Here is a 24102-nt window from a genome sequence, read left to right as displayed (position 1 = left end):
AAGAAGCCCCTCAACCTCCTGGGCTGATGTACTCCAGCAGCTCGTGGATCTCCTAGTCAGAGCCCCATGGCTTCAACTCATCCTTCATTCTTTGTTTTTCTGTACATAGTAGAGATGAGAAACACCTGTGCTGCCTCACCCCATACCCCATCCCTTCAACTACTTACAGACGCTACTCTGTCTCATCTTAGTCTCCTCTCCTAGACTAATGAATCCCCACATCTTCCACGACAGTGTCTCTCATTGCTATCCTCTAGATGGTCGTTTTTGACTTTTCACATCTTGTTATTAAGTGGTATAACATGTTCTACTCTGTCTGCCCAGGTCTGTAGAGCGGGTGGAGACTCCTAGTCAGTCTGCCTAAGAGAATGCAGACGCCACACCCAAGCAGACACTTGATGCCGCAGGAAGACCCAGAAGAGAGCCTGAGTGCCCGTGGTAGGAGCGTATGGTAACTCAGCAGGGAGAGGGTCTGGGGTTCCTCTGGGGGAAAGAGGAAGCCAGGTTGTGGGAGTGGATAAGGGGACAATAGTGAGAGCATGAGAAAAAAATAATGAGAAAGAAAAAGGAAAGTGAGGGAACAAAGGGAGGGAGCTGGGTCATGAGACAAGACAAAGAAGGAGAAGAAAAAGCACTTGGGAGAAGGAGAGGTGCCAAGGAGAAGCCAGAGCAAGGTCAAGAGCCAGAGAGGGAGAGACAGATGGCGGGCTAGAGAGAAAATGAGGAGGAGAAGGACAAGAAGTGTAAACCTTCAAAAAGGTGCACAAATCAATGTCTGGGATGAGTGAGGGGGGACGGTTTAGCCTGCTCTGCCCAGAGACACACGATGATCCTCTGTTGAGACCATTGACAGGGGAACCACCTGCAGCCAAGCAGCTGGAAGAGCAATGCCCCATGTCCTCTGCCTGGAACTCCCTCATTACCTGGGATGGGGAGGTAGCCAGGTGCTGACATGGTGTGACTTGGGCTTGGAGGTTTCATGAGCATCTCCTGTAAGAAACCCCATGAGACAGAGGAAATGAGGGTGCAGTGAAAGGGAACAGAGAGAGAGAAACAAAGGCAAGTGCTGAGAGAGAGAAAGAGAGAGAGAGAGAGAGAAAGAAATAGTTCCAAGCCAAGACAGAAAAGAGCAGAACAGAGAGAGATGGCAGAGAGGCTGATAAGGAAGGGAAAGCGACAATACTGATTGGGAGACTGGGAGAGAAACTGAGAGAGATGTTGTGCAATTGAGAGGATAACGAGAGAAAAGGAGGTTGAGGGAGAGGAAAGAGCAAAGAGCCAGGGCAAGAAGATAGATAGCATGGAATTGGAGCAGCAGAAAATGGAATGGGTCCTAATTTTGAACCTTTGCCAACATCTGAACTTGCTATCCTGCTATCAATTTTTCATCCGTCACTAAGGCAAGCTGAAAGAGGTAAGCTTCAGGTTTTGTTGATTATAGAATGTTCCATTCTGATCTGTACCAAGGGTAACTTCTCTGGATTTCTAAATGAACCCCATGCAGTTAGAGAAAGAGAGTGGGGGAAGGGGGTTGGGGGCAGGGAAGATGCTTACCGCACCACTAAGGATGGAAAATAGAGTCATTTAGTAATGCCTCGCAGGGCTGAAGGAGGCACTTCCTTACATATTAGTGTCACTTCTTGGGGACAGGAAGCTCCTGCCACATTAGGGCATCTGTTGCCCTGGGGGTTCCGGGGCTGTCCTGGCTGCCTGCAAACCTCTCCTCTACCTCCTTTGTTTCTGCCAAATGCAGAGTCGGAGACCTGGCTATACCAGGACCTCACACAGATGATCTCTGCCCATGCAAACAAAACAACTTTCAGTCTCCCTGAGAGAAGCCAGGTTGAGCTGAGTGTGGGGAGTGGGGCAGGACTCCTGGGTCCCTAATCGCCGGCTTCCACAGGAACACCCCCCCCCCCAGTGCTTGTAGCCCTTCAATCTGCAGCACCCACTGTAGGACCCACTGGGGTGGCGGTGCTTGGAGAAGAGGGACAGAGGGAGGACGAGGAGGGAGTGGCATGCTCCACTGCACCTCTCCCCAGAATGCAATGTGACACAAGACATCGGGAGATGGCAGCGAAAGTTCAAGGGAAAAACACAGTTATTTATGGCTTGGGCATCTGTTGTCAGATCAGAAACAGACCTAATCTCAGGCAAATCCTTGCCTGTACCAGAGCAGATGGGGAGGTGTGTGCAATGCTCAATCCTGTTCAACTCTCAGTTGATTATTATTCCTCATCTCCAGATCCCATCTCCAAAGCAGACGTTTTTCCTGGCCATGATGCCAGCAGCCCCGGGTGGGTGGACGGGGGATGAGAGTGTCCTTCTCTTGGACGGGTGGTTATTTCCATTATGTGAATTGGAAGCTCCTGTGTGAGGAGAGAAGGTTAAGGCAAAATCCAAAAAGAAGACAGTGACAAAGGGAGCAAAAGGAAAATTCCAGCCCAGGAAAACCACAGGCTGAATGGAAATGGGGTTGGCCTGGGAACCCCTAGATTAAGGCTCTAATCTTCTTTGCCCTACTTTGCAGAGTGACCTTGACTGAGCAAGTCATTTTACCTGTTTGGGTGTCCATTTCTGCCAAATGCTTGAGATTTTGTAATTGTTTATTCCCAAGGATACACAAAGATGTCTGCTCAGCCCGGGTATGATGGAAAGAATACCAAATCTGGAGTCAAGAGATCAGGGTTCAAGTCCTCATTTGCTAAGGACCAGTTGAGTCATCTAAAGCAAAACACCATTCCCTGCTGACTCTCAGTGAAGAGATGAAGGTGAGTTTATCAGGCCCTTTCCCACTCTAGAAATCCCACAGTTCCATGAGGGGGAAACCTGGAAGTTATCAGAAGGCAACAAAATGAATAAAGTGTGAGGAATTCAGATGCAACTTCTGACCCATAGTAAGTACTCAATCTACTTTGGTTGAACAAACAAATACAGCCTCTAATGGTGATTCCTGAGTCTCTGGCTTGTTGAACTCAGCCCCATCATACAGCACAGACTGCCAGCCCCCAGTGGAATAGGTAGACATCTACCCTACCCCACACCACTCTCGAAACAACCCACCTATCTCCCAAGACCTCTCATGTTGCCATACACCTGTCTCCAAGAGCACTTCTGTCAGGGAGGGCAGAGGGAGGAGGAGGACGGGCAGGGTGGGGACGGGGCACGGTCTGGAGAAAGGAGGCTGACAGACAAGTTTTTGTGGGCCTCTATTTGCATCTCCGTGCCCATACTGATTAAGCTGCTTTATAATATGTTTTAAGATGATGCAGTAATCCCAGGAGACACCTTATTTTTCCCCCTTGAGATGCATCTTCTCAATTGAAAATATGCATCAACAAGCTCTGTATGTTTCATTGAAAAGCATAATTAAATTTCCCAACCTGCCTAGATCCATTTACACTTCCGTCAGTGTGATTCAGAAAGCAGAGCCTCAGCAGGCCCTCAGCCAATGTCAAGGGGTTTAGCGTCGCCCCTCCCCCGCCCCCAGGAGAGCGGACAAATAGACTTTTTCCTTGATCAGACTGCAGGTACACTCAGGGGTAAACCCTGTCCCAGGCAGGCTACGCTGCATAGTGAAAGCGGGATAGTCTGATCTCGTAATAATGGTAAATAAAGACCTGAAGCAAAGCTTCAGGTAGACAGATGTTTTGATTGACTAGACACAGGTATCTCTGTCTCCAGTGCCTGAGAGATGGCGGGTGATGCAAGAATTGCATTTCAGCTCCACTCCCAGGGGCTGTCAGCTGTGGAGGCTCATCTGTGCAGTTTGTATTCCTCTCACTACCAGGGCAATCTGAAGGACTTTGGGCTGCCAGGGAGAACATGCTAATTTACATTTGCAAGTGACCAAGCAAGACCTCAATTTCCCCAAGCTTCATCCCTTCCCTGAGGTATCTGGATGGAAGGGAGGAGAACATATGATTGGTTGCCCCTAAATAAATCCTGGCTGGGAAATCTCTGGAGGTGCCTCTTGTTTTGAGACCGGAGGTCTGCCCCATCCTAGCCCAGCCAGACACCTCAGCAAGGAGAGGTCGGGGCTAGACCTCATCCCCCCAGTCTGCAGAGCAGAAGCCTCTGAGGAAGACAGTGGCCACATCTGCTGAGATGATGAGATGGCACTCTCCCTCCAGCGCTGGGTAGCCTCTGTCAGCAGACTGAATCTCTGCAGTTGATTTTGCATTTGTTGGCACCTGTTTGTAGCTTATGCCAACTAATGTCTGTCAATGGACTAATTATCCTCAAGGATAAGGAATTAAGAAATTATGAATGTGTAGACACTTCTTTTCTCATACTAATAGTTTGTGTATTTAATGGTTTGTTTATTAATAAATGGTTTGTTTATTTTACTGATGACATCTGTCTTCATTTGAACCTTACAAAGCACAAATTGGACTCGTACTTACTCTTATTTGGGTTTTCTCCATCTCTGTTCTCTTTCATTTTCTATTGCCCCTAATGAAAGTAGCAGTCATTGTTTAAATACATGGATAATAGGTAGAGAGATAATAGATGGATGGAAGGAAGAAAGGAAGGAAGGAAAGAAGGAAGGAAGGAAGGAAGGAAGGAAGGGAGGGAGGGAGGGAGAGGAAGGAAGAAAAGTGTCTCCAGGGTAGCAAAAGCTTTGGAAATCACATTTATTGAAGGAACTAATGATGACTGGCTTGGAAAAGAGAAAGTTTAAGTGGAACATGATAGCTGTCAAGATTAGAATTATCTTTTTTTTTTTTTTTTTTTTTTTTTTTGTGGTACGTGGGCCTCTCACTGTTGTGGCCTCTCCCATTGCGGAGCACAGGCTCTGGACGCGGAGGCCCAGCGGCCATGGCTCACGGGCCCAGCCGTTCCGCGGCATGTGGGATCTTCCCGGACCGGGGCACGAACCCGTGTCCCCTGCATCGACAGGCGGACTCTCAACCACTGCGCCACCAGGGAAGCCCTAGAATTATCTTTTTTAAACTATTTTTAAAAATTATGATGCATAGTACTCATCAGAATAATATGAAAAATAAATATATAGCTCATCATTTTAAAAAAATCTTATAACCACACCCTGGTTGAGTTCTGTAACATGCCAGGCCCCTTTTGCCACTGGCCTCTTCCCAGTCATTCCCTGCTCCCTGCCCTCAAAGGTCACCACAATCCTCACATTTGCCTTCTATGGCAATTTGTTTTTAAAAACTTTGTATATAGCTTATCACCTAAATATGTAACCCAAACAACAGGACACATTTTTGCCTGTTTTTTGAACCTTATATAAATGGAGATATACAGGGTACTAACTTTCTTTGCTCAACATTGTGTTTGTTTTTTTTTTAAGATTCATCCATATTGTTGTTTGTAATTGTGATTTGTTCACTTTGTTAGTGTATCATGTTCCCTTGTATTAATATATCATAACTTATTAATGCAACCTAATGTTAGTGAATATGTGGGCTCTTTCCATTCTGGGGCAGTTAAGTTGATGATGCTACTACAAACAGCTTTATTTGTGTTTCCTCATACTCATGTGCATCCATGGGGTATACACCTAGGAGGGGAATTTCTGGGTCATAGAGTTTGCATCACTTTGACTCCTTCAGATGACACTAAATACTGGTTTTCAAACTGATTGTTCCTTTCTATCCCACTAGCAATGATAAACTTTGCATCTCATCATTTTGCCTACTTGCTACTGTCTTATCTTCATATTTCCTGTCAGTGTGGTAAGTGTGTAGTGACATTCCAATGTGGTTTAATTTGCATAGACCTAATTATTAATGAGGTTGAGCACCTTTTCACATGTTTATTGGCCATTGGTAAGACTGGTCCAATATTTTGCCCTTTTTTCCTTGGGTTGTCTTTTTTGATTCTCATTGTTTGGAGGAATTCCTGACATATTATGAATTGCAGTCCTTTGTCAGATGTTTATGCATCCATTCTCTTACCCTAGTATGTGGCTTGCATTCTACATCTTAATGGAGTCTTTGGATGAACAGATTCATAATTTTAATATTGTCAACTGTGTAAATCTTTTTATTGTGATTAAGTCTTTTTGTGTCTTAAGAAATTCTTTTGTACACACTTCAAATTCCAAGTTGAGATTTATATATTTATATATATTTAGCTCTAGCAGTAGAGTTGAGACCAATGTATCTGCTGCTATGAGGAAACACATTTTCAATGTACAGAAGATTTTCTAACATTTCAGACTGGGCAGCCATGAAATGGGCCATCTTCCTTCCTGTCACCTAGGAGGTTCTGGAAGAGAGTAGGTGAGAACACTCTAGGGGTGCTACAGGGGAGGCCTGCCTTTATGGTCTATTCAAACTCTATGATACTAAGACTCTAATTAGTAATAAAATCTACTTTGATAAATGTTCCGTTATAACCAGTAGAGGGCTTCAGCCATGCCATCAGTTAAGTCATGATACACTTGAGTGCTAATTTAGATAAACAGACATGACTGCATGTACCCCACACTCCTGTCTTATACTGTGTCTTCCCTTTTATTGCCTGGGCTTCATTACCTACACCTAGTTTAGAGCGGAGTACCCAGTCTGTGCATGGTCAGTTGGTGCCATTGGCTACGTTTCCAGGCAGTGGTGGAAAATAGGGTTTATTTCAGGCTAATTCAATGGGTGGTGGTTGCCTGGAGGGCAGGACTAAGGGTGAAAATAGCAGAGGCTGCACGTCTGGGGCTTAATCTAAAAGTTCCCAGTATAGAACACTGCAGAGAGATCAGCCCAAGGATATGGGTTGCCCTGGAAGCCTAACCCAGAGACAGAGACGAAGGCAGGCAGCACAGCTTCGGCTAGTGCTTGGACAGCAGAGGAGATCTAATCCCAATCCCCCAAACGCAGACCTTCCCCGGGTCTGTTTGTCTTCCCCTAATCCTCTAATATTTAAAGCAATTGCAATCCTGTTTGAAGAGACTTCCCAGCAGTTTGAATCTGGGGCCTCTGGAGGGAGAGAGGTAGGGGAAAAGGCAGCTGAAAGGGAAGGGAGGAAGAGCAGGAGTGAGAGTGAATCCTGGAGAGGAGGGGGATGGGGAAGAGAACAGGCTGCCGATGCTGGCTGAATTATATCTTCCTGAAGTTTCCTTCCCAAAGATGGCCTCTTCACAATTTCCAAGAGAGTGAAGATGGAGCGGAAGGAAGAGAGGGAGGGTCTTGGACTAAGATCTGGCCCTTGAATGGAGCTTAATCATTCATCCAATTAATCGGGCAGTCAACATAATACACACCTACTATGTGAGGCTAAAACCACACTGACCTTAAACAGATAATTACTAGAATCATAATTACAAAGGAGAAGTACAGGATGCAGTGAGACCCTATACAGGGTACCCAAACTTGAGATCAGGTCAGATTTGTCTGTAGAAGGAGGAGAAAATTGCAGGCTGTTTTTTTACTATATTACTCGTGGTTTTTGCTTCGTGTTAAAAACAAAAACAAAACAAAATACCACCCAAATAATCCCTGGTTCTTCTATCCTGGTGTTCTTTATCTCTAGAGTCACTTGGCTCCTGCTTCACCAGCTTGGACTAGCCAAAATTAGAACAACAGTGTGTTGGACTCTGCCATGTTATAGTCAGCACACATGATTAGGGGCTGGGAGAAAGGAGTGTCCCAGAGGGATGAAGGGAGTGGCTCAGTCTAGCGAGATAAATGAAGGTTGAAGAACGGTCTCATTCCTTACACCTTGCCAGGGAACAGAATACATCTCTGAGCACAACAGCCTTATTGGAGAACATTTGCCTGTTCCAGGTAATTGAAGGGCCCCACCCCTTAAGCCACACTCTTTTACAAATGTTTCACAGAGGTGATAGAGATAGATGATAGATAGCTAGATGAGGGAGCGGATGGGTGGATGGCAGATGGACAGCTGGATAGATAGATCAATCTATCTTAGATAGATGGATGGTAGGTTAACTTCTAGGATTTTAAAAGCGAAGGCAGAAGGTAGGAGGAAAGAAAAGATGATTTTGTAACTCCACAGCATACAAAGCATCAAAAAATCATCTCAAGCAAAAACAAAAATCACCATAAGCAATTTTTATAAGAGGAGTGCAAGCAGTAGATGCACGGCAAAGGCACAATCCAGTTAGAAGATTTCCCTAGGGCACTGGGATAGAGAGATGAGGAAGGGGGCAAGTGACTGCTAGCATGAAGTCTGGCTAAGCGTTCCTGTACACCCCTTCTCTATGCTGAGAAAACACAGGCTCAGGCTTTTCCTGAGAAACTTCTTATATTCTAATTAAAAGATATAAGGGGATCTACCAAGAAACATTTGCTTAAGATCCCCAACTTTAACCTTAAGCCAGGGTGTTCTAGTCCATCTTTGCCAATAATTGCCTGAGTGACCTTAGGTTTCCCTCTCAAATGGCAGGTCTTAAGTTCTTCATCTGTACGATGGAGATGAGACCAGGACATCCTTACAGTCCTGCCCACCTCTGACAGCCTCGCTGCTAAGCCTGGAAAGCATTAGCAAACCCCAAATCAACAAGCAATGCTGGCTTCTCGCCAAGTTCCCACAGCTTCTTCTTAAGGCTTTTCCAGATGGGATTCCCTGATGACTGATAAGCACCCAAATCAGGATCAAAAACCCTCCACCAACTGCCCCCTGTGCTCATCCCAGCATCCTCACCAGCACCTCTCACTCCCAAAGCCCTTTCCAGCATCTGGCAACATGTTCACATGGCCATTTGTTTTCTAATTTTCAAAAGTAGGATATTTTTTTCCATATCATAAAGAAGTCCATGGGATCCGATGCTTCTGTGTTGTGTCCCCTTACCTCACTTGTAATTTCAACCCTGGCTGCAGTAGGCAGCTCTCTGTAGCCTTTGGCTCACCTCATGCTGACATCATTCTCTGCACATCTTTTGCTTCTGTCCTGGGGCTTCTCCAATGCCCCAGGGATGGAGACTCTGCATGGGCCCAACTACATGGGTTCCTTCTCCCCAAGGCTGATCCAGCTGTTGCTATCACTGAACATCAAGAGCAGAAACTGATGCTGCAATCTCAGCTCGGTCCCCTATATTCAGGAGACAAATTGACCACTTGCGACAGGTGCTTTAAGTTGGACCTCATCTACCCTGGAAGGGGAAGTGATTTGTCCTTTCCGGAACTAACACCTACTCTGGATACGCGTTTGTCTTCATCACCTAAGGTACCTCTGTCAGCACCACTCTCTGAAGGTTGAGGAAATGCAGATTTTCTGACACAGCACGCCATGTAACAATTGTCTCAGAGTAAGGAAGCCATTTTACAGCAAAGAAAGTGTGAGAATGGGCTCATGACTATGGGAACCACTGATGCAACCGTATACCACATCACATTGAAGCAGCAAGTCAGAACAATGCAGCAACCATTACTGGACCATCTAAAGCCCCAGCTGAGAGGCAGCACCCTATGGGGTTGGAGTGCTATTCTACAGGGTACAGTATATACTCTGAGCCAATAGCTGATATGTAATTCTGTATCTTCAATAGCTGGAATATACGGGTTCAGGAACTCAGGAGTAGAAGTTGCTGTGGTCCTCTCATCATCACTCCTAGTGACCTACTTGCAATTTGTACTTTGAGTCCCTACAAATCCAGGTTCTATGGCACAGGAGTTCCTGGTTTCCAGCCAAGGAACAGTGAGGGTTCCACCAAATCCAAAGTCCTGAGAATTGCCCAGTCATTTTATACAGTTCTTGCTGGTAGATCATGGGCAAGTAACCCTGATCTTGATTATTACAAGAAGCCAGAGTTGCTGTTATACAATAGGAACAGAAAATAATACACCTGGAGCTCAAATGAGTCACTGAGGCATTTCTTGGTGCTTGGGAGCTAAACAAGGATTCACATGGGTCCTGGTTCCATTTTCTCCCCGACACTCTCCCCCAAACATGCGTTAATCAGATGCCCAAAGAAGCTCAGAACTGCCAGTAGGGGTTGTCTTGGGGTGTCATGGTCTGGGGCTTGTTCCAGGAAGGTGGCCTTGTTCACAGATTTTCCCGCTGAGCAGCACAGTGTTTCTTCTGTGGAATGGCAGGAGATTCGGTGTTGACAGGCTGATTTGGGTTGACCAAAACTGTTGACATAGACGGGGCCCCCATTAGTCCCATGGGAAGTCCTACCTAGCACATAATCTCCCCTGGTCTGTCTCCTACCCTGCTTGACACACAGCATCGAGAGGTAACTCATGAGTCACAGGCTTTCTTGCTTCAGTGCTTTACCATACATACACAGTTCCCCCTTTCTGGAACACCCTTACCCCTACCCCTTTTTCCTGCCAAGTAAAATCCTTTTTATCTTTCAAAATTCAGCCTGAGTTACCTTCTCATGGAGCTTCTTACCCTCTCCCAGCCCCAAGGTAGTTTGGCTGCTACTTCTCCATGTTTTCATGGGACACATACTTGTATTTATCACCTGATGCTGTAATATCTCCCTCATTAGACCATAAGGGCCTTGAGAATAGTGATAAAGACATACTGAACAGTACTATATGTAAATATTTAATAAATGTTTGTTGAATTAATGAATAATAACTCATAAGGTTGCTTTGAGGATTAAGTAAGATAACTTAAATACTCCAGATGTCAGCTAAGGTCACTCTGTCCTCTGAGTTTAAATAAAATTGACAAGCTTCCTATCTCACATTCCCCAGGAAATGAATGTCTTCCCAAGATTCCGTGAACGTCAGAGTGCTTAGATCTTCATGAGCCCTTCAGTCTCTAGATGTTTGCTTCTATGTTGTCTCATTCCTATCTCACTGTCATTCTTTTCACTTGTCAGTGCACTGTATTCAATACCCAGTCCCTTTCTCTTGTTTCCCTCCCAGCTAAACATATAAGCCAGCTTTGTTTACAACAGATGCTTAAAAAATTTGTGGCAATGATACTGGTTTATATACCAACAACCTAAAATTGAGTATTAGGTTTTGTATCCTTGAAAGCCATTGAGCCGCTCAGTGGAGCACTTCTCACCTTTGGATTCCTCCGTGGGCTCCAACTTGCCACCATGTTACCTGTACCCTTTCCCTCCTCCTCTTCTCTCAAGTCTCTCCTGCTTCCCCCCAACCCCATACTCAAATTCCTGTTCACTTCTTTTTAAAAATAATTAATTTTTTTATCAGAGGAAGCCATTAATATTTAAAAAAAATCAAATAGTACAGATATGCTTACAATGAAATCAACAGTCTCCTCTCCTACCCCTCCCCACCTTGAATCCCACCCCCCAGAGGAAATCACTTCAAACCATTTCTGTTTTGAGGGCTCCTGCTGGTTTCCTCCCTATACTAAATGGTATGTTTGTGCCTCCATTTCTTGATTTATTGACCACAGATATCGTCTATTGATTACCCAGTACAAAATATAAAGATTTATATTCACACCACATTCAATGTCCTTTCCTTTTCACCCCTCAACTTTTATACTTATTATATTGATATTTAAGTTCTAAAATTACATTCATCATTTTAAATAATACATGTAAATATATGTGTCTTGTTTCCTTTACATCAGATAGTATTTCTTGCCTTCCTACTCTACAAAAGGGATACATGGGCACCTATTTTCCCTTCAACTTCTCTGTCACCTTTTCCACTCTCTACCATGTTCCACACTTCCACAGCTGCACCTTTACTTTTTCATTATCCAGACTGATACATTTTGCTTTGTTCTGTGCATTCCTAGGTCTATCCTGCATTATGTTGTGAGCATCACAAGGGCCTTCAGGGACTAGGCTGCCCATGTCTATGAGTCAACCAGGCCTTAAGTCATAGCAGAGGGATCATTGAAGACCATAGTGAACTAGAAATAAAATGTCCAACTCAAAAGACATTCAAGTTTAAAAAAAATCTGTATACTCCAACCAGGCTCATCTGCAGTGGGTGTTTACTCTAGGTGACCAGTTTATAACCTCTTGTGTAGGTTATTCTAAAAGTTGAGTGTCAGTGAAGAGTGATGGTAAGCAGGATGCCACCAAATACTCCATCTGCTCTCTTACACCTTCCATCTATCTCCCTGTCCAGTGGAGAGAGAACTATGACTAGTTTAGCCAGTAAAATGTGAGAAATCTTCTGAGTGACTTTCCGGTTGAGCTAGTGAAAACCCAATGAGATTTGCTGCTCTCTCTTTCCCTGCTGCTGTAGCTGAAGCTAAAAATTCTATATGGTGCAGCTCCAAGGTGGCAGAGCCTCCCCCACCTGGGTTCCTGAGTGACTAGGGGGAACAGAGTCCCATGCTGACTTGCTTGGGTCATGCAGGATGACCAAGAAATAAACTTTTACGTGTTAAGTCAATGACATTTGGAGCTGCTACCTCAGCATAACTTAATCCATCATTACTCATCTGGTAGTTAAATAAATATTTCTATAGAAAAATTATTCACTGCATAGCCAAGAAGTGAGTTGGAATTATACTTCTTTCTCAATGGATCCAATGCCATAATTCCTTTGCTACTTGAAAGATATTCTTGCTATGACCTAGGTCAAATGTATTCTTTTTTCCACACTCAATACTATACTTAAAAACATGACAAACTTCATTTTGCTTCAAATATAGACCATGAATTTCTTGTGTAAATTTTTGTATTTTTCTTTCTTTCTTTTTAGCGAAAAGAACAATGTACCTCCAATATAACCTGAAACCATTAGCCCCTCAGTTACTTATTACATGGAATGCATTTCCTTCACAGAAATTCCAGATGTATTGGACCATCTGCTCTAATTTGGACGAGTTGCCTTTTAGGTGTATCACATAGCTATTATCTTGAATATTCACTTCTCTCCTAGATTAGTTCTACAATTTCTAGGGTGTGATATACTACTCTTTCTTATTTCGTCTTTGTTTTATAGGAGTACATCCTCAAGTAACTTTCTTAGGAAGAATGTTTAGGAGGCAAACGTTCTAAGTCTTTGGATTTCTGAAAATGATGTTATTTACCCATCATACTTAATTAATAATGGCTCCAGGTTCAAATTTACTTTTCTTCAAAGCTTTGAAAGCATATTTTATAAGGGTTGATGGAGTAATTATCACTGCTCTGTCTCTCACACTGAATACAGTTACGAAACACATAGAGAATGAATGGTGCAGATACTTGAGGACTCTGAAAAGTAAACAGTAGTGGGCAGATTGGGAAAGCAAACCAGAATTAGATGTACCACCAAGTCAGCAATATGGTTCCCACTTTTCCTCTGATATCCACAGACCTGGGCAGAGAGCTCCCGGAGATGCCATGTAGTTCTGGATCAACAGTGGGAAAGGGAATTCTTAACGTTCAGAGAGAGTGAATTCTCATTTATTTTCTTTTTCTTTTTCTCTTCTGAGTGTCTCAGGTTCCATCCTGTGGCATCAGCAGTGGCAGCAGGAGTCAAAGGTGCTTAAAACTCTGAGGGAGCAGAACCTTCCTTTCCAGTCAGAGAAGAGAGTGTGGCAAACCCCCATGGGTTCCTTTCCCTCTCTGTTCTCCTGCTGCTTGACCCCAGAAGTGGGCACAGTTGAAAAAAGTGTAAGACAGAGTGGAGAAACTAGTGCCAAGCTTCCAGGCCAGAAGAGCAAAGAGAGAAGGCCCAGGGACCTGGAAAGTACCAGAGACTGTAAGAAAGAAGGAGCTCAAGAAAGCAACTCTATAGCATTGTATACCGACTGCTGGGATCTCCCTTAGCTGTGCATGTGTGGATCTGATCCTAAACAGCATACCCAAGACTTTGAGAACTAAACTACAGGAGCACTTCACCACACCAAGGTCCCCATGCTGGCCACTGGGTAGTGCACACAGAGCAGATCCAAATGGCTCTACAAAGACTCTGAAATAAACCTGGCATTGAAACCACAACTCACCAAACACCAGTTGGAATTTACAGCCTGAACCCAACTAAGTTAACTGCTTGTTAAAACAAGCATAATAAGATTTTCCATAGCACTTAAACAAGAGCTAGAAGCTCAAAACATAATATTCAAAATGCCCAGGACACAGTCTAAATTACTTAGTGTACGATGATGAAGAAAATCTCAACTTCCATGCTTCCATAGGAAAAGACAATAAATAGTCACCAGCCCCAAGAAAACACAAATGTTGGAATTATCTTGAAAAGGCATTGAAGCATCTATTATAAAAACATTCCAATAAAAAAAGAAAACACTTTTGAAAGATAGATGGTATTAACAAAGAAATATAAGATATAAAGAATCAAGTGGAACTTCTAGAATTAAAATGTACAAGAACAAACATTTAAAAATCACTGGGTGGGCTCAATAGTGGAATGAAATGACAGAGGGAAGACTCAGTGAACTTCAAAATTGATCGTTAGAAATTATGTGGAGAAAAGACTGCGGGAAAAAATGAGCCTAAGGTACTTGTAAGAAAATTTAAAAAATGCAAACGATCATACCATCAGAGTCCCAGAAGAAGAGAAAAAGCATACAGTGCTGAAAAATTGTTTGAAGAAATAATTGCTGAAATAATTGGTGAAAGTCATAAACCTATATATTCAAGAAGGTCAGCAAACCCCAGAGAAGATAAACCCAAGAAAATCCACTCCCACAGACATTGTAATCAAACTGCTGAAAATGAAAGACAAAACCCAACAAACAAAAAGACATAAAAGCAGCCAGAACTAAAAGATGCACTACTTATCAGACAATGATTCCAATTACCACAGATTTGTCATCAGAAACCATGAAGGCCTGAAGGAAGTGGAATAATATTTTTAAAATGCTGAAAGAGAAGAACTGTCAACCTAGAATTCTACTTCCAGTGAAAATATCCTTCAGGAATTAAAGTGGAATAGTTTTTCAGATGAAGGAAAACTAAAAGAATTCATTGCCAACAGGCATGGTCTCAGAATTGCTAAAGGGAGACTTCAGACAGAAGGGGAATAACTCCAGAAGAAAATCTGGAACATTAAGAATAAACAAAAAGTCACAGAAATGGTATGTATTTGAGTACACATAATTAACTTTTCTTCTCCTTGAGTTCTTTAAAATGTGTTTGATGGTTGAAAGCAATAAGTGTAACATCATCACAGAAAAGGTTATATTTAAACAAAGGCCCAAAGGAGATGGAGGAGTGAGCCATTGGATTATCTGGGGCCAGGTTATTCCAGAGAGGAAGTACAGCAATGGGAAAAGCCCTGTATGGTAAGATCATTCCAGAGTGGAAGTACAGTAACTGGAAAGCAGTCTGGGGAACCTGATTATAAAGGGTCTTCTAAGCCAATAGAAAGGTTTTGGCTTTTACCCTGAGTGAGATGGGAAGATTTATGAGAGGAGTAACATAGCTTGAAGTGCACAATGATTTAAGAGCACTACTCTGGCATCTCGTAGAGATTAGGCAGTAGTAGGACAAAAGTAGAAGCGAGGAAGTAGCTAAAGAGATTTTTATAATAATCCAGATGAGAGATAGTGATAGCTTAGACCATAATAATATCAATGGAATTGGAGAGAAGTGGTAGGATTCTGGATACTTTGTAGATATACATATCAGAATGTGCTCATGGATTTTTTTAGGAGTATGAGAGAATTCAAAGAAGATATCAAGGTTTGTTTCATTCTGTTTCATTTCTGGGTTTTGTGGTGGGTTTTTGGCATGTGCAGTTGGAAGTATAGAATTGGCATTTACTGATGTGGGGAAGAATGTGGGAGGGGCAGTTTTGGAGTAGTGGAGGGAAGATCAGGATTTTGGTTTGATACCTTATTAAATTTGAAATGCTTACTAGATAAACACTTGTATTGTTGAATAAGAAGTTAGATACATAAGCTTAGGATTCAGGGGAGGGGTAGAGACTGGAAAGATGAATTTGGGAGTGTTAATAAATAAATAAATGGCATTAAAGGCAATGGAACTACTGGGCTGGGATCACCAGGGGCATCAGTATAGACAGAGAATAAAAGACATCCAAGACTCAGTCCTGGAATACTCCAACAGGGCCAGAATTCAGAGATCAGGGAGACAGAAAGTAGCCAGAAAAGAAGAATGAGAAGAAGTGGCCAGTGAAGGAGAAGAAAACCAGAAAACTGTGGTGTCTAGAAGTTAAATGGATAAAGTATTTGAAGGAAAGGGGAGTGATCAACCATATCAAAACACTGCAAACGTGGCAAATAGATTGAGGACTAAGAATTGAACACTGGATAATTTTTATAACACATAAGTGACTTGTGACTTTGAGACTATCGGTTTTGAGGAGTGGAGGCTTCACTGAGGAGTGTTCAAGAAAAAAATAAGAAGAGATAGCCTGTAGAGAGAGTCTAGCAACTCTTTCAAGGAGATTATTTTTCTAAAAGGGAGGAAGAAAACAGAGGCCATATAAAATTAATGCACAGAAATCTCTTGCATTTCTATACACTAATGATGAAAGATCAGAGAGAGAAATTAAGGAAACAAACCCATTTACCAGTACAACAAAAAGAATAAAATACCTAAGAATAAACCTACATAAAGGGGCAAAAGACCTGCACTCAGAAAACTATAAAACACTGATGAAAGAAATCAAAGATGACACAAACAAATAGAGATATATACCATGTTCTTGGACTGGAAGAATCAATATCATGAAAATGAATATACTACTCAAAGCAATCTACAGATTCAATGCAACCCCTATCAAATTACCAGTGGCATTTTTCACAGAATTAGAACAAAAAAATTTACAATTTGTATGCAAGCACAAAAGACCCCAAATAGCCAAATCACCCTTGAGAAAGAAAAATGGAACTGGAGGAATCAGGTGTCCCTGACTTCAGATTATACTACAAAGCTACAGTAATCAAGACAGTATGGTACTGGCACAAAAACAGAAATATAGATCAATGGAACACTATAGAAAGCCCAGAGATAAACCCACACACCTATGGTCAACTAATCTATGACAAAGGAGGAAAGGATATACAATGGAGAAGACAGTCTCTTCAATAAGTGGTGCTAGGAAAACTGGACAGCTACATGTAAAAGAATGAAATTAGAACACTCCCTAACACCATACACAAAAATAAACTCAAAATGGATTAATGACCTAAAAGTAAGACCAGACACTATCAAACTCTTAGAGGAAAATATAGGAAAAACATTCTTTGACATAAATCACAGCAAGATCTTTTTTGACCCACCTCCTAGAGTAATGAAAATGAAAACAAAAATAAACAAATGGGACCTAATGAAATTTAAGAGCTTTTGCACAGCAAAGGAAACCATAAACAAGATGAAAAGACAACCCTCAGAATGGGAGAAAATATTTGCAAATGAAGCAACTGACAAAGGATTAATCTCCAAAATATACAAATAGCTCATGCAGCTCAATATCAAAAAAACAAACAACCCAATCCAAAAATGGGCAGAAGACCTAAATAGACATTCCTCCAAGGAAGACATACAGATTACCAACAAATGCATGAAAAGATGCTCAACATCACTAATTATTAGAGAAATGCAAATCAAAACTACAATGAGGTATCACCTCACACTGTTCAGAATGGCCATCATCAAAAAATCTAGAAACAATAAATGCTGGAGAGGGTGTGGAGAAAAGGGACTTCCCCTCTTGCACTGTTGATGAGAATGTAAATTGATACAGCCACTATGGAGAACGGTATGGAGGTTCCTTAAAAAACTAAAAATAGAACTACCACATGCCCCAGCAATCCCACTACTGGGCATATACCCTGAGAAAACCATAATTCAAAAAGAGACATGTACCACAAGGTTCATTGCAGCACTATTTACAGTAGCCAGACACAGAAACAACTTAAATGTCCATCAACAGATGAATGAGTAAAGAAGATGTGGTACATATATACAATGGAATATTACTCAGCCATAAAAATGAATGAAACTGAGTCATTTGTAGAGATGTAGATCGACCTACAGTCTGTCATACAGAGTGAAGTAAGTCGAAAGAGAAAAACAAATATCGTACGTTAACTCGCATATGTGGAATCTAAAAAGATGGCACACACGAACTTATTTGCAGGGCAGGAATAGAGACACAGACATAGAGAATGGACGTGTGCACATGGGGTGGGGGGGAAGGGGAGGGTGGGATGAATTGGGAGATTAGGTTTGACATAAATGCACTACCACGTGTAAAATAGATAGCTAGTGAGAACCTGCGGTAAAGCACAGGGAGCTCATCTTAGTGCTCTGTGATGACCTAGATGGGTGAGAGGTCTAAGAGGGAGGGGATATATGTATACATATAGCTGACTCACTTTGTTGTACAGCGGAAACTAACACAACATTGTAAAACAATTATACTCCGATTTAAAAAAAAAAAGAAAGGAAAATAGAGGCCATAGCTGGAGGGAGATGGGGGTGGAAGTGCTCTTTTTAAGCTACTTCTATGTAGATGGGAATGATCAGCAAGGGAGGGAAGAACTAATAAGGGAGGTTGGTGAGAATTATTGGGGAAGAGGATGGAGTCTGGACTATAACTGATGTGCTGGCTTTAGGAGTAACTACAGACCGTCTAGTGTTGTTGTGTCAGAAAAGGCAGAGTATCCAGGAGCAGAAGCAATAGATATGGTGGGTGGGCGGGTTGTTTGTCAGCTGAGAGAGAGTAGAGGGGACATTTGTGGAGGATTGAGAAGAAATGATGTAAAATAACGGCCAAGTTGAGTGGGGGAGTGAAGGGACTAGGAAAATGTAGGGAGATGTAGAGTAGCCTCAGGGGCCACTTGAAGCTGGTGATGATCATTTTAAAGTGAGGCCAGTCAGTAGGGTTGCATGCTTTTTCTCTATCTTTATTGTTCTCAAATGTCATCAGTGTGAGTCTCGGTGTGGACCATTTTCATTCATTGTGTTAGACAATTAGTATGCCCTTTTAGCCTAAGGATTCACGATATTCTTTGGTTCTGGGAAATATGCTTGGATAATTTCTTTGATAATTTTCTTCCCCCCATCTCTCTCTCTCTTTCTCTTCCTCTCTCTCTCCCCTCTCGCCTCTGTACTCTGGGAGATATCTTTGACCTTACCTTCCAGCTCTTCCAATAAATTTTTTATTTTGGCAGTCATATATTTTTAATTACCACAAGGATTTTCCTATTATCTGGTTATTTTTGCTTCATAGTCCAGTTGTTTGGTTTGAGCATTTTTTGTATTTTAATTTTTTTTAATTTTATTTTTTAATTTTAGCTTTAATGAGAGAAAGTTTAATGTAGTGGTTAAAAGCACAAACTCATAGAGACACAGATGTAGAGAACAAACATATGGACACCAAGGGGGGAAAGTGGCAGTGTGATGGATTGGAAGTTTGGGATTGACATGTATACACTAATATGTATAAAATAGATAACTAATAAGAACCTGCATATAAAAAAATAAATTAAATTAAATTCAAAAATTAAATAAATAAGTAAATAAAATTTGGGGAAAAAAAGAAAAAGCACAAACTCAGAAATCAAACCAGCTGAGTTCAGATCCAACCCTGCCACCTACTGGTTGTGTGAACTTGGGCAAGTCACTTAACACCCTTATGCCCAGTTTCCTCATCTCCAACATGAAGAATGATTATAATGGGTACCTCCTATGATATTATGAGGATTACATGAGTAAATGCATGTTTAAAAGAGGGCCTGTCCCAGAGAAGTGCTAAGGAAGTGTCTGTTATGGTGATGACAGGGATGATGATGATGGTGGTGGTGATGACGATGGATATATATATTATTTGAAGTTCTCTGGGGTTATTAGTTCATGTTTAGAAACTTTTCTCCTGCTCCTTGAGTTAGCTCTGTTGTTCTGTTTGTTTACCTTCGTCTTTATATTTCGCTGATGATTTTCCTGGTATACTTGGCAATCTGGTTGGACTCTAGGATTTAAAAATATGGATCTGGTTGACTATCCAACTGGATATTGTATATGTAAGTCTCTTTCCCTGATGGGCTTCTTCAAATGAGAATAAGGCTATAGGTCAGAGCTTTTGAGTATCAGGCTCTGCTTTAGGATTCAGGTTGGAAAGTCATCTGAAAAGGGAACCCTCTGACACTGTTGGTGGGAATGTAAATTGGTGTAACCACAACAGAAAACAGTACAGAGGTTCCTCAAAAAACTAAAAATAGAGTTGCCATATGATCCAGCTATCCCACTCCTGGTCATGTATCCAGACAAAACTGTAATTCGAAAGGATACATACACCCTTATGTTCATAGCAGCACTATTTACAATAGCCAAGACACAGAAACAACCTAAAAGTCCATCCAAAGATGAGTGAATAAAGAAGATGTGGGGAAAAAAAAGGAGATGTGGTACATATATACAATGGAATACTACTCAGCCATAAAAAAGAATGAAATAATGTCATTTGCAGCAACATGGATGAACCTAGAGGTGATCAAACCAAGTGAAGAAAGTTAGAAAGAGAAAGATGAATACCATATAATATCACTTATATGTAGAATCTAAAATATCACACAAATGAACATATCTATGAAACAGAAACAGACTCACAGACATAGAGAACAGACTCGTGGTTGCCAAGGGGGAGGGGGGAGTGGGAGAGGATGGATTGGGAGCTTGGGATTAGCAGATGCAAACTGTTATATATAGAATGAATAAACAACAAGGTTCTACTGTATGACACAAGGTACTATATCCAATCTCCTGTGATAAACCATAATGGAAAAGAATATGAAAAGAAAAAATATATATGTATAACTGAATCACTTTGCTGTACACCAGAAATTAACACAACATTGTAAATCAACTATGCTTCAAGAAAAAAGAAAAAAGAAAAACCATCTGTAAGGCTGGGACCAGAATGGGGAGGCTTGTGGGGTTCTGGTACCCACACTAGAAGCCCTAGATTGCCTCCCTTTCCTTAAGATAGGAGCCCTGTGCCAAGGGTAGAGGGCAGTGGAAACATATCACTCCTCCTTCTCCTTTTCCACACCTGTTGACTCTTAGCCCAGAGCCTCTTATTTTTGCCAGGAAGAGTGGCTTCCATCTCCTCTGCAGTCATCACCTGAATGTATTCTGGGCTTTGGCTCCATGTCCATTTCGTTTATCAACCCACTTTCATCTAGTTTTAATTTTCCAAGGGTTTGTTGAAATCTCTCATCTGCTGGTGATTTTGACCTCACTCTTTATTCCTTTGATATTATTATGGGTTTATTCATTTTTTCATTCCTTTAGCATCATCTTAATGGGGAGGTCATTTGAACCAGAAATTCTATTCATTTCTTGTGTAGAACAGGTCAGCATTCTCTTTGTGTCTGTGCCTCTTCCCAAAAGACATCCTCACCATCCACACACAAAGTAGCTTATCGGAGGTATTTTCTAAAGAGAAACAATTTCTTCCCTCATATGGATGCTGGTATGATATATTTAAATCATATATTTTCCAACTTGCTCTTTCTATGCAAACCACTCAAGATGGTGCCTGATTCATAGTAAGTGTTTGCTCCACATTATTTCCTCTTCCCCTCTTTTTAGTCTTTCTAGGCCACCACCAATGAGTTCTAATCACAGTCTACCAACATGCCTGCTCTCATCTGAATATTTTTATAGATTAGTGTTTATTTCTGGATAGGCTTTAGGTCTCTTTATGTGTGTTTCTTCATGTTTGTCTGTATTCCCTTTAAGGAAAATGAGGGCCAGAGACACTAAATGACTCACTCAATAAAGCAGAAGTAAAAAGTGGCGAAGCCAAGGATTAGAACCCTGTTGTCCACCACTACCCACTTCTCCTCTGGAATTTCTGGAATCAAGATCAGAACCAAAGTCTGTCCTAATTTCAAAGCTAATGTGAATGGTTCCTTAGCAATTGCCCCTCCACCCCCAGCTCCACCTCAGAGGGAGCAAGGCTGAGTCAGGTGCTAAGTGCTCCTAGAGGCTCAAAAATTCAGCTTGGGGACCACATTTATGCTGATGAGGACTCTTTGCTCATAGAATGCTCAGGAAATTTGAGGACACTCATATTTCAAGGCCACCATTTGGTTAAATGGCCATCTGTGGGCCCGTAAGAGAACCTAATCATCAATCATTTTTGATGGGAAAATGTGTTCCCAAGTAATACACAAGCAATTCATGAATGAGCTACATCTCATTTACAGGTCTGCTTGTTCTGTGAAGCAGAACTTAAGGCAAGAGAAAAAAGAACAGAAATGGTAACCTTACAATACTTTTGAATATACTCCCCTACTTTGCATCCTCCATCTTAAGGTGGCTGGTTTAGATTTTGAAGGGGAATTCAAAGAGGAGAAGAAGGAAAGAAAGAAAAGAAAGGAAAGGAAGGAAGGGAGGGAGGGAGGGAGGGAGGGAGGAAGGGAAAGGTGGAGGAAAAGAGGTTAAGGGGATCTTTTGAAACATGAATACCCAGTAATAAAGAAAATACCTAAATGAAACCTACTACTATAAGAACTAGGGCTCTGCTGCCTTCCAGTCTCAGGCCTTGATGTCAGGACCAGCCCCAGACCCCCCTCCCCTGCCATGCAGGGGCCACGTTGGATGACCTCTCAAGATCATTGCAATTCCATGGAGCATGATTTCATTTCTGGAAGACCCCATTAGATTTGAAAAGATCTTCCTGAGGGAGACAGTCTTCCACTCAGCAGGATTTGAGGAAGGGGAACGCAGCATAGCTGGGCTTCCTCCCCACCTTCACTCTCTTCACCCCTCCCCCACAGGCAGAAAACCTGGCGCTTCTCCGCAGTCCCACGCGTTCTGCATCCTCAGCTCAACAGGCAGCTTTGGCTCTGTGGCTACAGGATGAACACACTCACTCTCCCACCACGCACCACTCCCCACACACAGTCTAATTAAATGTCTGTGGAGCTGCAACTGAGCTCCTTGTGCTCAGAACCTACGGCAAAGGGCAAGAGGCCCCCGTTGGTTAAAGGAGGAGGATATCAAAGGATATTATTTTTCAAGAGACTAACAAAACGAAGGTGCCGTTTGTGCTACCTTTGATTTGAGAAACCATTTTTAAAAATTTTATTTTAAGAAACAACTACAGACTAAGGAAGAGGAGGGTGGTTACCCACGGGGGGAGGACCGGGTCAGTGGAGGAAGGAGAATCTGAAAATAAAAAGGCAAGCAGGGAGCAGGCTGCAAGAGATGAGGGAAATGGGTGGGCGGGAGACTTCGTCCCTATTTTGTCCCTAATGCTTGTGAAAACGTCCACTCCTCAGGCTAGAGCAGGCTGACTCCATAGGTGATGGCTCTGAACAGAGAGGCTCGTCTCCTCGCCTCTTGCAAATAAATCTGAGCTGATGCAGCGGGGAGGACCAGGCTCAGTGAAGGGGCCGCAGAGGTCCATCCGCGCACATGCTGCGTTCACTCCCTCATTCAGGAGAGTTCAACCAGCCTGCTGGGAGGAAGATGCCCAGGCCTGAGCCACACCCAGTAGGACCCAGAGCCTTGAGAAGAGGCCATGGAAGACTGGGGGCATTCGAGCTTGCATCTACTCAGGCTTTTCCAGAATCTCAGAATCTCTACTTCAGACAACTGTGTCTTTGAAGTTCCACTCTTCTGAGAGTCACCGGCCTCGCCTCTTTGGGTAGAACACATGTAAACAAAGCAATCTTGGGAGGCCCACAACTGCAGACAGAGGATGAGGCTGAGGACTAGAGGGGATCATTTCCATGGAGCAAGATGCACATGGAGCAAGACCACAGTCCAGGCTGGGCCCAAGGCTTCGGGGAGAACATAGTGATGGGGAAGAGAGTGCTGTGTGTTAGGAGGAGGGAGGGAAAGGGGAGAAGGAAAGTGGACTAGAGATACAAAAAAGAAGAAACCAACCTTAACTGAGGGTTGTCGTATGCTCAGCCCTCATGACAACCTCAGAATGTAGCTTTTATCATTCCCATTGTAGAGATTAGAGAACTGAGATTCCAGAAGCTAAGAATTTACTCTAGGTCACACAGTGAAGGGTGGAATCAAGATTGGAACTGAAATATGTCTTAATTCCAAAGCTAATGCTCATGGTTCCTTAGCCATTGCCCCATCACACCCAAATTCATCCCCCCCCCAACCTCCATATGTGACTTTATTCCAAGCATCACGAAATTTGGCCATTTTCTGGGATCTGAGTGGAAATGCATAGAAGTCCAGTCCACTAGCTGTGTTAGGAACATTGATTCTGGAAAATGACAACATTGTGAAGAGAGCCCAGGAGGTGGAGTATCCATCCATTCACGCTTTTAACC

This window comes from Hyperoodon ampullatus, assembly GCF_949752795.1.
Source record: "Hyperoodon ampullatus genome assembly, chromosome: 7".
NCBI classification, from domain to species: Eukaryota; Metazoa; Chordata; class Mammalia; order Artiodactyla; family Ziphiidae; genus Hyperoodon; species Hyperoodon ampullatus.
The sequence above is the reverse complement of the archived record's forward strand: the minus strand, read 5'-3'. Positions refer to the sequence as shown.